Consider the following 14606-nt stretch of genomic DNA (forward strand, 5'->3'; position numbering starts at 1 on the left):
AGTATACCTCCTCCTCTTGTGATTCTTGAACAGGGTATTCGCTATTATTAGCTGAAAATTGTTACAGAACTCAATTAGTCTTTCTCCTCTTTCATTCCTTGTACCAAGCCCATATTCTCCTGTAACCTTTTCTTCTACTCCTTCCCCTACAACTGCATTCCAGTCGCCCATGACTATTATATTTTCGTCCCCCTTTACATACTGCATAACCCTTTCAATATCCTCATACACTTTATCTGTTCATTCTCAGCTTGCGACGTCTGTATGTATACCTGAACTATCGTTGTCGGTGTTGGTCTGCTGTCGATTCTGATTAGAACAACCCGGTCACTGAACTGTTCACAGTAACACACCCTCTGCCCTACCTTCCAATTCATAACGAATCCTACACCTGTTATACCATTTTCTGCTGCTGTTGATATTACCCAATACTCATCTGACCAGAAATCCTTGTCTTCCTTCGACTTCACTTCACTGATCCCTACTATATCTAGATTGAGCCTTCGCATTTCCTTTTCAGATTTCCTAGTTTCCCTACCACGTTCAAGCTTCTGACATTCCACGCCCCGACTCGTAGAACGTTATCCTTTCGTTGATTATTCAATCTTTTTCTCATGGTAACCTCACCCTTGGCAGTCCCCTCCCGGAGATCCGAATGGGGGACTATTCCGGAATCTTTTGCCAATGGAGAGATCATCATGACACTTCTTCAAATACAGGCCACATGTCCTGTGGATACACGTTACGTGTCTTTAATGCAGTGGCTTCCATTGCCTTCTGAATCCTCATGTCGTTGATCATTGCTGATTCCTCCGCCTTTAGGGGCAATTTCCCACCCCTAGGACAAGAGAGTGCCCTGAACCTCTATCCGCTCCTCCGCCCTCAGTTATGAATTTCTTAAACTTCTAAATGATATTTACGTCTTTATCACTGTCCCTGCCCCGACAGGTCTACTGATACGCCAGCATACAGAAAAGTAAGAAGGAAAACTGAAGATGTGTTGGACGATAATCATTTCAGTTTCATGAAAGGAAAAGGTATCCAAGAAGTTATTCTCACGTCGCACTTAGTTACGAAAGCGGCCGGAAGGGCAAATCGAAACACTTTCGTAGTATTTTCAGGTTTAGAGAACGTCTTCGATAATATCGGAGAAAAAGTTCACCGTTCTCATAAGTTCGTAGATGAAGAACAAATATCGAAGAACAGTCTGCAATATCTACAAAACCTAAGCCGCAGTAATGCGGAAGTCACGAAATAAGTTCGTTTTAAGAGCGGTGTAAGGGCATATCATCAATGCTGCTCAACGTTAACATAGAGGGAACAATAGATGAAGTGCGACAAAATTTACGAATGGGAATGAAAGTTCTATGCGAGCAGCTATCAATCTTAAACCTTTTTGTTGAACATTGGTTGCGGTTGCTGAGTGTTTTCCGATAAGGCAACAATGGTCCCGAACACTTCATTCGGTACGAAGACTTAAACCAGTAATCCATCTTGAAGTATGACAAATTCACAATTTTTTTTTATTTCAGGACCTGAGATACATCGCAAAGATATGTTCTGTAGCGAGTTATCGATCTTTTCATAACTGTCTTTGACCGCGATCAATAAGGTGCTTGTGAGATGATCTTTGAAGGATTGAGCCCACGAGCCAGTCTGAGTTGAACGTTATGTGCGGCACAAACAGAACTCTTGGGTTTGAGTGGACAAAGCTAATCCGTGGCTATTACTCTAGAGAGCGGACGCCGTAACACATTATTATAGTTGAGAAACACTGATGGAGGACTGAGTCAGAGGTTGTCGTGCATTAGCAGACACTGCGCTACAAATGCGTGTCCTTCAAACACATTTCGTGGATGTCCACGACAGTAGCATCGGAACAGTCGACCATTTTCGCCGTTTCCTGGCACTCGTTCAAAGACTAGGGGGCATAACAATCTGTCCACTGTCAAAGTCTCTTAAGTCAGTGGATTTCCTCATTGCATGCCCGTGTCATGGTTACAGCGATACGTCATTCGCCTCTGCTTCACTTACGTAATTGCCTTACCGCGTCACGTGCCCGTAAAGGAACTTGCTGTGTTGCGGTGAGCTGTAGTCATAATACGAAACAGTAGTACCTGTGTTTATACGAAGTAAGATGCACTGCTCCTTCGGACATACATAAGTGTACGTTTTAATAACACAGGCACTCTTATTTGGTAATTATTCGCCATTACTAGGCCCTCGACTCTAAATAAATACGTCCTTCCTGGATAGGAGTGTACTAACATACTTGTGCAGGCTGTGACACATGTAAGACGATATATGGAGGTCGCTGTGATTTGTGCCTCGATAGCAGAAGCGGTTGAAGCGACCTCTCACGATAAGTGTGGAAATATGGGTACTAGTCCCAGAAGGGTAAATATTTTTATTGTCCTCATTCCACTACACAGTCGAAGGTGTTTCATGTCTGCAGCTGCCAATAAATTTCCTGTGTAGTGGTCATAACGTGTTGCTCATCAATGTACAGTTGTTAAATATTCTCGTAATCTCCCGATTCCGCTATGCTGCCTAAGTCGAAGGCAACAGTATGAGCATTTCAGAAAGCCGTAATCTATTGCGACCTGCCAGAGGTGACTGGCAAGGTATGTCTTTAGTCTCAAGATGACAACTGGCTGTTCATAACCGGTTACCGAAATGTGAAATAATCATAGGTTTGGTGTCGTTAAAAAATAGAACAACGTGAGTCACTTAAACTCTAACTACATTTCATTTTATATTTTTATCAAAAATGAAACTCCTCCAGCTGTAAAGCCCGCCGTCCTTGTGGAGCACGCATTGGTCTCACCGCGGACTTCTAATACTCAGCCACACACAATTGATATCATCAAAGTGTACGAGCCTGAAGATGGCGTTGACGCAGCTTCGAAACTAGTAGCCATATAAATATAAACATCGATAGCTCGCTACAGATCATATCACGTCAGGGAATAAAATCCATACAGAAAGTTGTGAATTTGACATACTTGTTTAAGTCTTCGTAACGACTGAAGTGTTCGTGACCATTGTTGCCTTATCGCAAAATACTCAGCATCCGCAACCAATGTTGAACAAAAAGGTTTAAGATCGATAGCTGTTCCCATAGAACTTTCATCCCCCTTCGGAAATTTTGTCCCACTTCATCTACACTCCTGGAAATTGAAACAAGAACACCGTGAATTCATTGTCCCAGGAAGGGGAAACTTTATTGACACATTCCTGGGGTCAGATACATCACATGATCACACTGACAGAACCACAGGCACATAGACACAGGCAACAGAGCATGCACAATGTCGGCACTAGTACAGTGTATATCCACCTTTCGCAGCAATGCAGGCTGCTATTCTCCCATGGAGACGATCGTAGAGACGCTGGATGTAGTCCTGTGGAACGGCTTGCCATGCCATTTCCACCTGGCGCCTCAGTTGGACCAGCGTTCGTGCTGGACGTGCAGACCGCGTGAGACGACGCTTCATCCAGTCCCAAACATGCTCAATGGGGGACAGATCCGGAGATCTTGCTGGCCAGGGTAGTTGACTTACACCTTCTAGAGCACGTTGGGTGGCACGGGATACATGCGGACGTGCATTGTCCTGTTGGAACAGCAAGTTCCCTTGCCGGTCTAGGAATGGTAGAACGATGGGTTCGATGACGGTTTGGATGTACCGTGCACTATTCAGTGTCCCCTCGACGATCACCAGTGGTGTACGGCCAGTGTAGGAGATCGCTCCCCACACCATGATGCCGGGTGTTGGCCCTGTGTGCCTCGGTCGTATGCAGTCCTGATTGTGGCGCTCACCTGCACGGCGCCAAACACGCATACGACCATCATTGGCACCAAGGCAGAAGCGACTCTCATCGCTGAAGACGACACGTCTCCATTCGTCCCTCCATTCACGCCTGTCGCGACACCACTGGAGGCGGGCTGCACGATGTTGGGGCGTGAGCGGAAGACGGCCTAACGGTGTGCGGGACCGTAGCCCAGCTTCATGGAGACGGTTGCGAATGGTCCTCGCCGATACCCCAGGAGCAACAGTGTCCCTAATTTGCTGGGAAGTGGCGGTGCGGTCCCCTACGGCACTGCGTAGGATCCTACGGTCTTGGCGTGCATCCGTGCGTCGCTGCGGTCCGGTCCCAGGTCGACGGGCACGTGCACCTTCCGCCGACCACTGGCGACAACATCGATGTACTGTGGAGACCTCACTCCCCACGTGTTGAGCAATTCGGCGGTACGTCCACCCGGCCTCCCGCATGCCCACTATACGCCCTCGCTCAAAGTCCGTCAACTGCACATACGGTTCACGTCCACGCTGTCGCGGCATGCTACCAGTGTTAAAGACTGCGATGGAGCTCCGTATGCCACGGCAAACTGGCTGACACTGACGGCGGCGGTGCACAAATGCTGCGCAGCTAGCGCCATTCGACGGCCAACACCGCGGTTCCTGGTGTGTCCGCTGTGCCGTGCGTGTGATCATTGCTTGTACAGCCCTCTCGCAGTGTCCGGAGCAAGTATGGTGGGTCTGACACACCGGTGTCAATGTGTTCTTTTTTCCATTTCCAGGAGTGTATTATTCCCTCTATGTTAACGCCTACCCCCATAAACCATGGACCTTGCCGTTGGTGGGGAGGCTTGCGTGCCTCAGCAATACAGATGGCCGTACCGTAGGTGCATCCACAACGGAGGGGTATCTGTTGAGAGGCCAGACAAACGTGTGGTTCCTGAACAGGAGCAGCAGCCTTTTCAGTAGTTGCAGGGGCAACAGTCCGGATGATTGACTGATCTGGCTTTGCAACACTAACCAAAACGCACTTGCTGTGCTGGTACTGCGAACGGCTGAAAGCAAGGGGAAACTACAGCCGTAATTTTTCCCGAGGGCATGCTGCTTTACTGTATGGTTAAATGATGATGGCGTCCTCTTGGGAATATATTCCGGAGGTAAAATAGTCCCCCATTCGGATCTTCGGGCGGGGACTACTCAAGAGGAAGTCGTTATCAGGAGAAAGAAAACTGGCATTCTACGGATCGGAGCGAGGAATGTCAGATCCGTTAATCGGGCAGGTAGGTTAGAAAATTTGGATAGGTTGAAGTTAGAATTAGTGGGAATTAGTAAAGTTCGGTGGCAGGAGGAACAAGACTTTCGGTCAGGTGAATACAGGGTTATAAATACAAAATCAAATAGGGGTAATGCAGGAGTAGGTTTAATAATGAATAAAAAAATAGGAGTGCGGGTTAGCTACAACAAACAGCATAGTGAACGCATTATTGTGGCCAAGATAGACACGAAGCCCATGCCTACTACAGTAGTACAAGTTTATATGCCAACTAGCTCTGCAGATGATGAAGAAATTGATGAAATGTATGATGAGATAAAAGAAATTATTCAGGTAGTGAAGGGAGACGAAAATTTAATAGTCATGGGTGACTGGAATTCGAGAGTAGGAAAAGGGAGAGAAGGAAACATAGTGGGTGAATATGGATTTGGGGACAAAAATGAAAGAGGAAGCCGTCTGGTAGAATTTTGCACAGAGCATAACTTAATCATAGCTAACACTTGGTTCAAGAATCATAAAAGAAGGTTGTATACATGGAAGAATCCTGGAGATACTAGAAGGTATCAGATAGATTATATAATGGTAAGACAGAGATTTAGGAACCAGGTTTTAAATTGTAAGACATTTCGGGGGGCAGATGTGGATTCTGACCACAATCTATTGGTTACGAACCGTAGATTAAAACTGAAGAAACTGCAAAAAGGTGGGAATTTAAGGAAATGGTACCTGGATAAACTGAAAGAATCAGAGGTTGTACAGAGTTTCGGGAGAGCATAAGGGAACAATTGACAGGGATGGGGAAAGAAATACAGTAGAAGAAGAATGGGTAGCTCTGAGGGATGAAATAGTGAAGGCAGCAGAGGATCAAGTATGTAAAAAGACGAGGGCTAGTAGAAATCCTTGGGTAACAGAAGAAATACTGAATTTAATTGATGAAAGGAGAAAATATATAAACGCAGTAAATGAAGCAGGCAAAAAGGAATACAAACGTCTCAAAAAGGTGATCGACAGGAAGTGCAAATTGGTTAAGCAGGGATGGCTAGAGGACAAATGTAAACATGTAGAGGCTTATCTCACTAGGGGTAAGATTGATACTGCCTACAGGAAAATTAAAGACCTTCGGAGAAAAGAGAGCCACTTGTATGAATATCAAGAGCTCAGATGGAAACCCAGTTCTAAGCAAAGAAGGGAAAGCAGAAAGGTGGAAGGAGTATATAGAGGGTCTATACAAGGGCGATGAACTTGAGGACAATATTATGGAAATGGAAGAGAATGTAGATGAAGATGAAATGGGAGATACGATACTGCGTGAAGAGTTTGACAGAGTACTGAAAGTCTTAAGTCGAAAAAAGGCCCCGGGAATAGGCAACATTCCATTAGAACTACTGACGGCTTTGGGAGATCCAGTCTTGACAAAACTCTACCATCTGGTGGGCAAGATGTATGAGACAGCCGAAATACCCTCAGACTTCAAGAAGAATATAATAATTCCAATCCCAAAGAAAGCAGGTGTTGACAGATGTGAAAATTACCGAACTATCAGTTTAATAAGTCACGGCTGCAAAATACTAACGCGAATTCTTTGCAGACGAATGGAAAAACTAGTAGAAACCGACCTAGGGGAAGATCAGTTTGGATTCCGTAGAAATATTGGAACAGGTGAGGCAGTACTGACCCTACGACTTATCTTAGAAGGTAGATTAAGGAAAGGCAAACCTACGTTTCTTGCATTTTTAGACTTACAGAAAGGTTTTGACAATGTTGACTGGAATACTCTCTTTCAAATTCTGAAGGTGGCAGGGGTAAATTACAGGGAGCGAAAGACTATTTACAATTTGTACAGAATCCAGATGGCATTTATAAGAGTCGAGGGGCATGAAAGGGAAGCAGCGGTTGGGAAGGGAGTGAGACAGGTTTGTAGCCTCTCCCCGATGTTATTCAATATGTATATTGAGCAAGCAGTAAAGGAAACAAAAGAAAAATTCGGAATAGGTATTAAAGTCCACGGAGAAGAAATAAAAACGTAAAGGTTCGCCCATGACATTGTAATTCTGTCACAGACAGCAAAGGACTTGGAAGGCCAGTTGAACGGAATGGACAGTGTCTTGAAAGGAGGATATAAGATGAACATCAACAAAAGCAAAACGAGGATAGTGGAATGTAGTCGAATTAAGTCGGGTGATGCTGAGGGAATTAAATTAGGGAATGAGACACTTAAAGTAGTAAATATACAATGTAGACTGGCAATGGCAAGGAAAGCGTTTCTGAAGAAGAGAAATTTGTTAACATCGAGTATAGATTTAAGTGTCAGGAAGTCGTTTCTGAATGTATTTGTATGAAGTATAGCCATGTATGGAAGTGAAACATGGACGATAAGTAGTTTGGACAAGAAGAGAATAGAAGCTTTTGAAATGTGGTGCTACAGAAGAATGCTGAAGATTAGATCGGTAGATCACATAACTAATGAGGAGGTATTGAATAGAATTAGGGAGGAGTTTGTGGCACAATTTGACAAGACGAAGGGGCCGGTTGGTAGGAAATCTTCTGAGGCATCACGGGATCACAAATTTAGCGTTGGAGGGCAGCGTGGAGGGTAAAAATCGTAGAGGGAGACCAAGAGATGAATACACTAAGCAGATTCAGAAGGATGTAGGCTGCAGTAAGTATTGGGAGATGATGAAGCTGGCACAGGATAGAGTAGCATTTAGAGCTGCATCAAACCAGTCTCAGGACTGAAGACAACAACAACAACAACATGTTAAGGTTGCTGATACGCCCTTACACCGCTCTTAAAAAGAACTTATTTGTATATTGAAAAAAGTGCTCAAGGCAGATTTCAAATTTAATGAACTTCTCAACATCCAAACATTACTCTTTCCAACCTCTCAAATCCAACAAATTTCAGCAGAATAACCAAGTTAATTCATGGCGCAGCAATAGCGAAAAAAAAGTAACATCATTATTGTATTAACCTGATTCCATTAGATTAAGTACAGCTGGAGGAGTTCATTTTTAATCAAAATTTTACCAGCTGGTGTACCACCATCATCCAATTTAAATATGGATGTACGAAGATCATTTCTTTTAAGTGGATGCAATATCTTTGATAACAACGAAGCAAATGGGATTATCGAATAGCATGCACACACCGTCTGGGGTTAACGACCACAATTTTTTCTATTTCATGCGACTTCAGTGATGTGCGCATGAAAACATTTGTACTGAAATCAGGAAACAGCCGCACGGGGTAGCCGCGCGCTCTACGGCGCTTTGCCACGCTTCGCGCGGCTCCGCTCGTCGCAGGTTAGAGTTCTGGGTTTCTGTGTTGTCCTTAGCGTAAGTTATTTTAAGTTATATTAGGTAGTGTGTAAGCCTAGGGACCGATGGCATCAGCAGTTTGGTCTCATATGAACTTACCATAAATTCCCATGGAACTTCTTGGTGTATGACTGTCAAAGTGTGGTTCCTCCCTGTTTTTCCATTGTTTCCATTTACAACGTGGGGAAAAAGCACTCTAAAACAAAAACAAAACCAAAAAACTCGCCACGTATGAATTATCCCGATGGGACAGAAATCGGTAGACATCTTGTACATGTACACACAAATAAAACGCGTGGACCTACCTCTGGTCATTATGGAAACAGTTATTCGAGTTGGAAGTGACAAATAGAGTTGTGGGATGTCCTGCTGAGGATATAGTGCCAAATTCTGTCCAATTGGCACGTTAGGTCATCAACACCCAGAAATAGTTGGAAGGCCTCGCCCTCAATGCTCCAAACCATGTGAACTGGGGAGAGGTTCTCTGGCCTTGCTGGCCAGCGTAGGGTTCAGCAAGTAAGAAGACCAGCAGTAGTAATTCTCGCCGCGTTCAGGCGGTCATTATCTTGTTGAAATGTAAGCCCAGAGAGGCTTGTCATGGAGGGAAACAAAACTGGGCGTATAATATCGTCGACGTGCCGCTTTACTGTAAGAGTGCTGCGAATGACATTCAAAGGGCTCCTGTTACGAGATGAAGTGGCCACCGAGACCACATCATGCAGGCTGTCGGGCCGTATGGTGGGCGACAGTAAAGTGGGTATAATTTGGCCGCGATAACTTGACAGTTTCGCTAGTGCTGCCATAAGCGGATAATTTCGGCACTAATTGAAAGATATTCCTTTGTCTCCAAGCGCTGCCAACGTCAAGTTGCCCTAGCTGCGATGTATTACAGAAGGCTTGCGTCCACCAACAAACTTCTGCAAGCACTTGCTGAGGTGTTTACATTACAAAAAAAACTTACTCAAGTTTACCTATCCAAGACATTGTGGTAAGTTGATTTCAGGAACTCGCCACAAGTACTTGTTACAGAAATGCAGTTATTCTTCAAAACCAGAGCACTCGCCACTGCTGTTTCTGTATTGCTAATGAGTAAAAATCAAGACGAAACACAAAACTAAAAAAAGTAAAAACAAATTAGAGGAGTAGATATTGATGTTTCCAAGAAACACTTTCCAGTTAACTAAAATCAGAGGACTTACTTAGATTAAAAACTTTGAAGACGTCGTATGTAAACTTCGAACATCTCTTGTCTGTTTTATAATCGCGAATTAGATAAATGGAAACAAAAATGGGGCGTATTGTCTCATCAAGAGACAGTCTTTTAATTACTCTTCGATTTTTGAAAGCAGTATTTACTACTGTTACCACTAATGTAAAGCATTTATTTTGATGGTAACATTAAAAATTCAGCTAAAATTTAAAGATGTCTATACTGCTGTTCGGATTTACCTTCTGGTGAAACAAATTGATTGGTAAAATCATTTCGTAGTTCCTTGACTAATTGTGCCACTTGTGTTGTTTAGAGGTTCCAGCGGTACATTTGTTTCGGCCCATCTGTCTTTGTGCCATTTTCCTTCTCGGCAATGATTCTTTTGCACCGGTACTTAACACACACAATACAATAAATGCTGTAACTTTGAGAAGGACTTCCAGGAAAAGACAAATTCGGCAAGAACTTCAAGCAACATGCAAGAAATTAGAACGAATTTTCACACCACAGCGGAGTGTACGCCGCCTTCAAACTTCTTTACAAATAAAACGGTGCGCCGGGCCAACAATCGAACCTGGGAACCACATTTCGCATACAGTTTTACTTTTTCAGGAAGTTTCACGCAAAGAATTGTGTCCACAAACTTGCGTAGTTCTTGAATTTCACGAAACTAACGGACGGGACGGGAGGGGGCGGGGGGGTTGCAAATATGGTCGTTTCTCATATTTCACTCAGTTCTTTGATTGTATGTATAATGTGCCACACCACAGTAGGAAGTCCGACACAATGCGTAATAAATATGGTTTAGGATTTCGATGTTAGAGTGGTTGCAAGATGGGCAAATAAGCTGCAACGAGTCAATGAGGAAGGTTGAACTGTTACCTACAATAAAGGAAAACAAATGAGCCGTGAAAGTGGATAACGTAGTTGAGAGGAGAAGCCACAAACGAGGCCGTTTACCGACCTACAACTGAGATCTGAATCCGACAGAAATGGCATAAGCCAAAATAAAACACAATTTCAGAGAGAACAGTAAATAATAAATGCAATGTGCAAACGGATTACAAAAATTACTTTCTCATATTTGATTCATAGTGTCGTAAGTCGTACATTCATTTTTCATTGTCTTCGATACATAAATAATACATAAGTTGTAGGTTAAACTGTTCGAGCATCAATATGTCAACAAATCAGGTGAATTTCGATCCAACAGAAGTGTCACTTAAGCGTGCAATACTTTCTCATGTACCTCCTGCAATTTAACGTTAAGCGCAAAACACGGGTAGTGGTGCAAGCAACGTTGCAAGCAGCTGACGCTCCTGTCCTCTTGTACCGAGCGAGGTAGAGCAGTGGTTAGCACACTGGACTCGCATTCTGGAGGACGACGGATCAAATCCGCGTCCTGCCATCCTGATTTAGGTTTCCCGTGATTTCCGTAAATTATTCCAGGCAAATACCGGGATGATTCCTTTGAAAGGGCACGGCCGACTTCCTTCCCCATCCTTCCCTAATCCCATGAGACCGATGACCTCGCTGTTTGGTCTCTTCCACCAAACAATCCAGTACAATCCAATCTTCCCTTGTCAGCCGTATTGCGGGGGCCCGGGCGTTCCCGACACCCACCACGCCAATCGTCAACTTACCGTGGACAAACAGTATGCCATTGATGTCTGGCACGTTTCCACACACTTCTGGCTCAATTCGTAAAGCTCTCTCTCTCTCTCTCTCTCTCGCTTCAAAACATGATCCAATTTTTCTGAAATAGTAATCATTTGCTCATCTGTACATGTCCATCACATCCACCTATTTCCGTCCCATTCTAATGATTCCTTTGTGATGAGTGCGTTTTTCCTTCGCCATAGAGAGCAAATTTGCATGGAAGATGTTTTGTGTACCTTATGATAGACAACCCCAATGTAGCTGATAAGTTGGTTGCCTACGTTAAGGTGCATGAAATATTTCCTGGGCCACTTCTATTTTAGCCATCATTAATATGATCACATTTTTAATAGTAGATAATTTATCAACTTCCAACAGCCTGGTCTCCAGCTCTGTCACATGTTGTGTATAAACAACAATTGTATCAGATTCCTTGTTGACTGGCATAAATAACAGGAAAATGTGATTTGTGCCAAGCACTTTAAGATGGTCGATCTGGTTCCCTTATCCTCACAGCAAACAGAAGCGAAGACGAGGAACTCTAGCACGGATCTCTTACACTACAGCACTCGTCATCATGGAAGTGTTCCCCTGGGAAGCGTCCTGGGACCTCTGCTGTTCCTGATCTGTATAAATAACCTGGGTGACAATCTGAGCAGTTCTCTTCCGTTGTTCGCAGATGATGCTGTAATTTACCGTCTAGTAAGGTCATACGAAGACCAGTATCAGTTGCAAAGCGATTTAGAAAAGATTTCTGTATGGTGTGACAGTTGACGCTAAATAACGGAAAGTGTGAGGTGATCCACATGAGTTCCAAAAGAAATCCGTTGGAATTCGATTACACGATAAATAGTACAATTCTCAAGGCTGTCAATTCCACTAAGTACCTGGGTGTTAAAATTACGAACAACTTGGAAAGACCACATAGATAATATTGTGGGGAAGGCGAGCCAAAGGTTGCGTTTCATTGGCAGGACACTTAGAAGATGCAACAAGTCCACTAAAGAGACAGCTTACACTACACTCGTTCGTCCTCTGTTAGAATATTGCTGCGCGGTGTGGGATCCTTACCAGGTGGGATTGACGGAGGACATCTAAAGGGTGCAAAAAAGGGCAGCTCATTTTATATTATCACGTAATATGGGAGAGGGTGTGGCAGATATGATACGCGAGTTGGGATGGAAGTCATTAAAGCAAAGACGTTTTTCGTCGCGGCGAGATCTATTTACGAAATTTCACTGACCAACTTTCTCTTCCCAATGCGAAAATATTTTGTTCAGCCCAACCTACATAGGTAGGAATGATCATCAAAATAAAATAAGAGAAATCAGAGCTCGAACAGAAAGGTTTAGGTGTTCGTTTTTCTCGCGCGCTGTTAGGGAATGGAATGGTAGAGAGATAGTATGATTGTGGTTCGATGAACCCTCTGCCAAGCACTTAAATGTGAATTGCAGAGTGATCATGTAGATGTAGATGTAGATGAGGCAGGTTACTCCTAAGTATTCAAAAGACTGACAAGGCCTACCGCTTAAAAAGTTCATACAGCAAGGTCTACGATTGTTTAGATAACACAGTAGGGAATGCAAAAATTTAACATCATTTAATAATAAACAACTGCCAGTTCACAGTAAATTGACATAGTTTGTTGGATCCTATTGTACAATTATCAAATGCGTAGAACCTGTGGTGGATAATCCTAACCTCTTTACATTTTCTTGTGTTTTACATCTCCATTATTATGGTGAGGTGTTGTCTCAGCTTTTTTTTTTTTTCAAATGTTCCCAAGAATTCAGTTTAACAGTGGAATTATCATCAGCACAGATGCTAGAACATAGAGTGTGTGTGTGTGTGTGTGTGTGTGTGTGTGTGTGTGTGTGTGTGTAGTGTATTGTAGGTACTAACCAGTGTAAAACTTCTTTTAGATTAACCCTGAATTTATTTTCAAATACGTATTGGAAACATTTTACAGAACGTATCCAAAGTAGCACCACAGTATGTTGCTTTAGAGCTATGTGCAATTATACTATTAAAACTTTCTACAGCCAAGATCACATAAATACTCGTACTTCTTTATATAAGACATCCGGTCTTGAGAGATTTTGCTGTGATCTTCAGCTATTAAAAAATGTCTGTGTTCATTTTAAATTGGACTCACGCCAAGTGGTTACGTGGATAGAAAGCAGCAAAAGTTATTTCGTAACTTAAATATTTAAAAACATAAGCACCTTGCACAAATAGGGATGTCCTTATATATATACATCAGGTGGTTAGAATTAAAATTTCCATATCTAACTCGTCATAACACGGAAATTAATTACCGTATGAGGACCAAACTTGGCTGCTCTAATGTCAAGGATATGGAAAAGAGGAATAATGCAGAATCAATTCAACTGAAACACTTCTGATGTGGCACTACGGTACATCATACCATTACATCCTGGTGTCATTACTGCTACAAAAGGGGCTCAGTGTCCAGAAGAGTCTGAAAGAGCAGAATTGTATTCTGGACAGTAGAGAAAAGCGTGTCCGTAAGTATGCTGGCTGCCTCTCTTGATACGCTGCTCTTCAGATCAGCACCCATTGTGAATAATTCCGTTGTAAACCCTGTCCAGGTAGCTCCACAAACAGAAGTCAGAGGTGACTGGCATTTGCAAACGATCGTCTGATAATTCGATGGTTTCCAAATGTGTTTTGCGGAAGCAGGTGAATTTCACGAGCGATGTTCGGTGGGGCCCCACCTTGCATGAAAACTGTTGAGTTCAATGAGTCTTTCTCTTGTAGGACGGGCGAAGCTCATCGGAGTAACGTTGGCCAATCAGACTGCATGTGTTTGGTCCTTGAGCGGCAACCTGTTCAAAAAAGAACGGGCCAATGGTGAACCTAGACGTGAAGCCACATCATTCGCTGGTACGTTCACCATACAGCATACAGAGGAACTTCATGCGCAGTGGCTGGAGCTGAAGATCGCCAAACTCGACAATTTTGCGTGTTCACCTCACCCGGCAGAGAAAAATTAGCTTCGCCTGTCCATAGAATAGTCCACGGTCAGCCCTTGTCAACTTGAACACTTGCGAAGAAGTGGACAGCGAAGTCAACACGTCTACATCTACATCTACATATATATCTACATCCATACTCAGCAAGCCACCTGACGGTGTGTGGCGGAGGGTACCTTGAGTACCTCTATCGGTTCTCCCTTCCATTCCAGTCGCGTATTGTTCGTGGAAAGAAGGATTGTCTGTATGCTTCTGTGTGGGCTCTAATCTCTCTGATTTTATCCTCATGGTCTCTTCGCGAGACATACGTAGGAGGGAGCAATATACTGCTGGACTCTTGGGTGAAGGTA

The sequence above is a fragment of the Schistocerca nitens genome, chromosome 10, assembly GCF_023898315.1.
Source record: "Schistocerca nitens isolate TAMUIC-IGC-003100 chromosome 10, iqSchNite1.1, whole genome shotgun sequence".
Classification (NCBI taxonomy): domain Eukaryota; kingdom Metazoa; phylum Arthropoda; class Insecta; order Orthoptera; family Acrididae; genus Schistocerca; species Schistocerca nitens.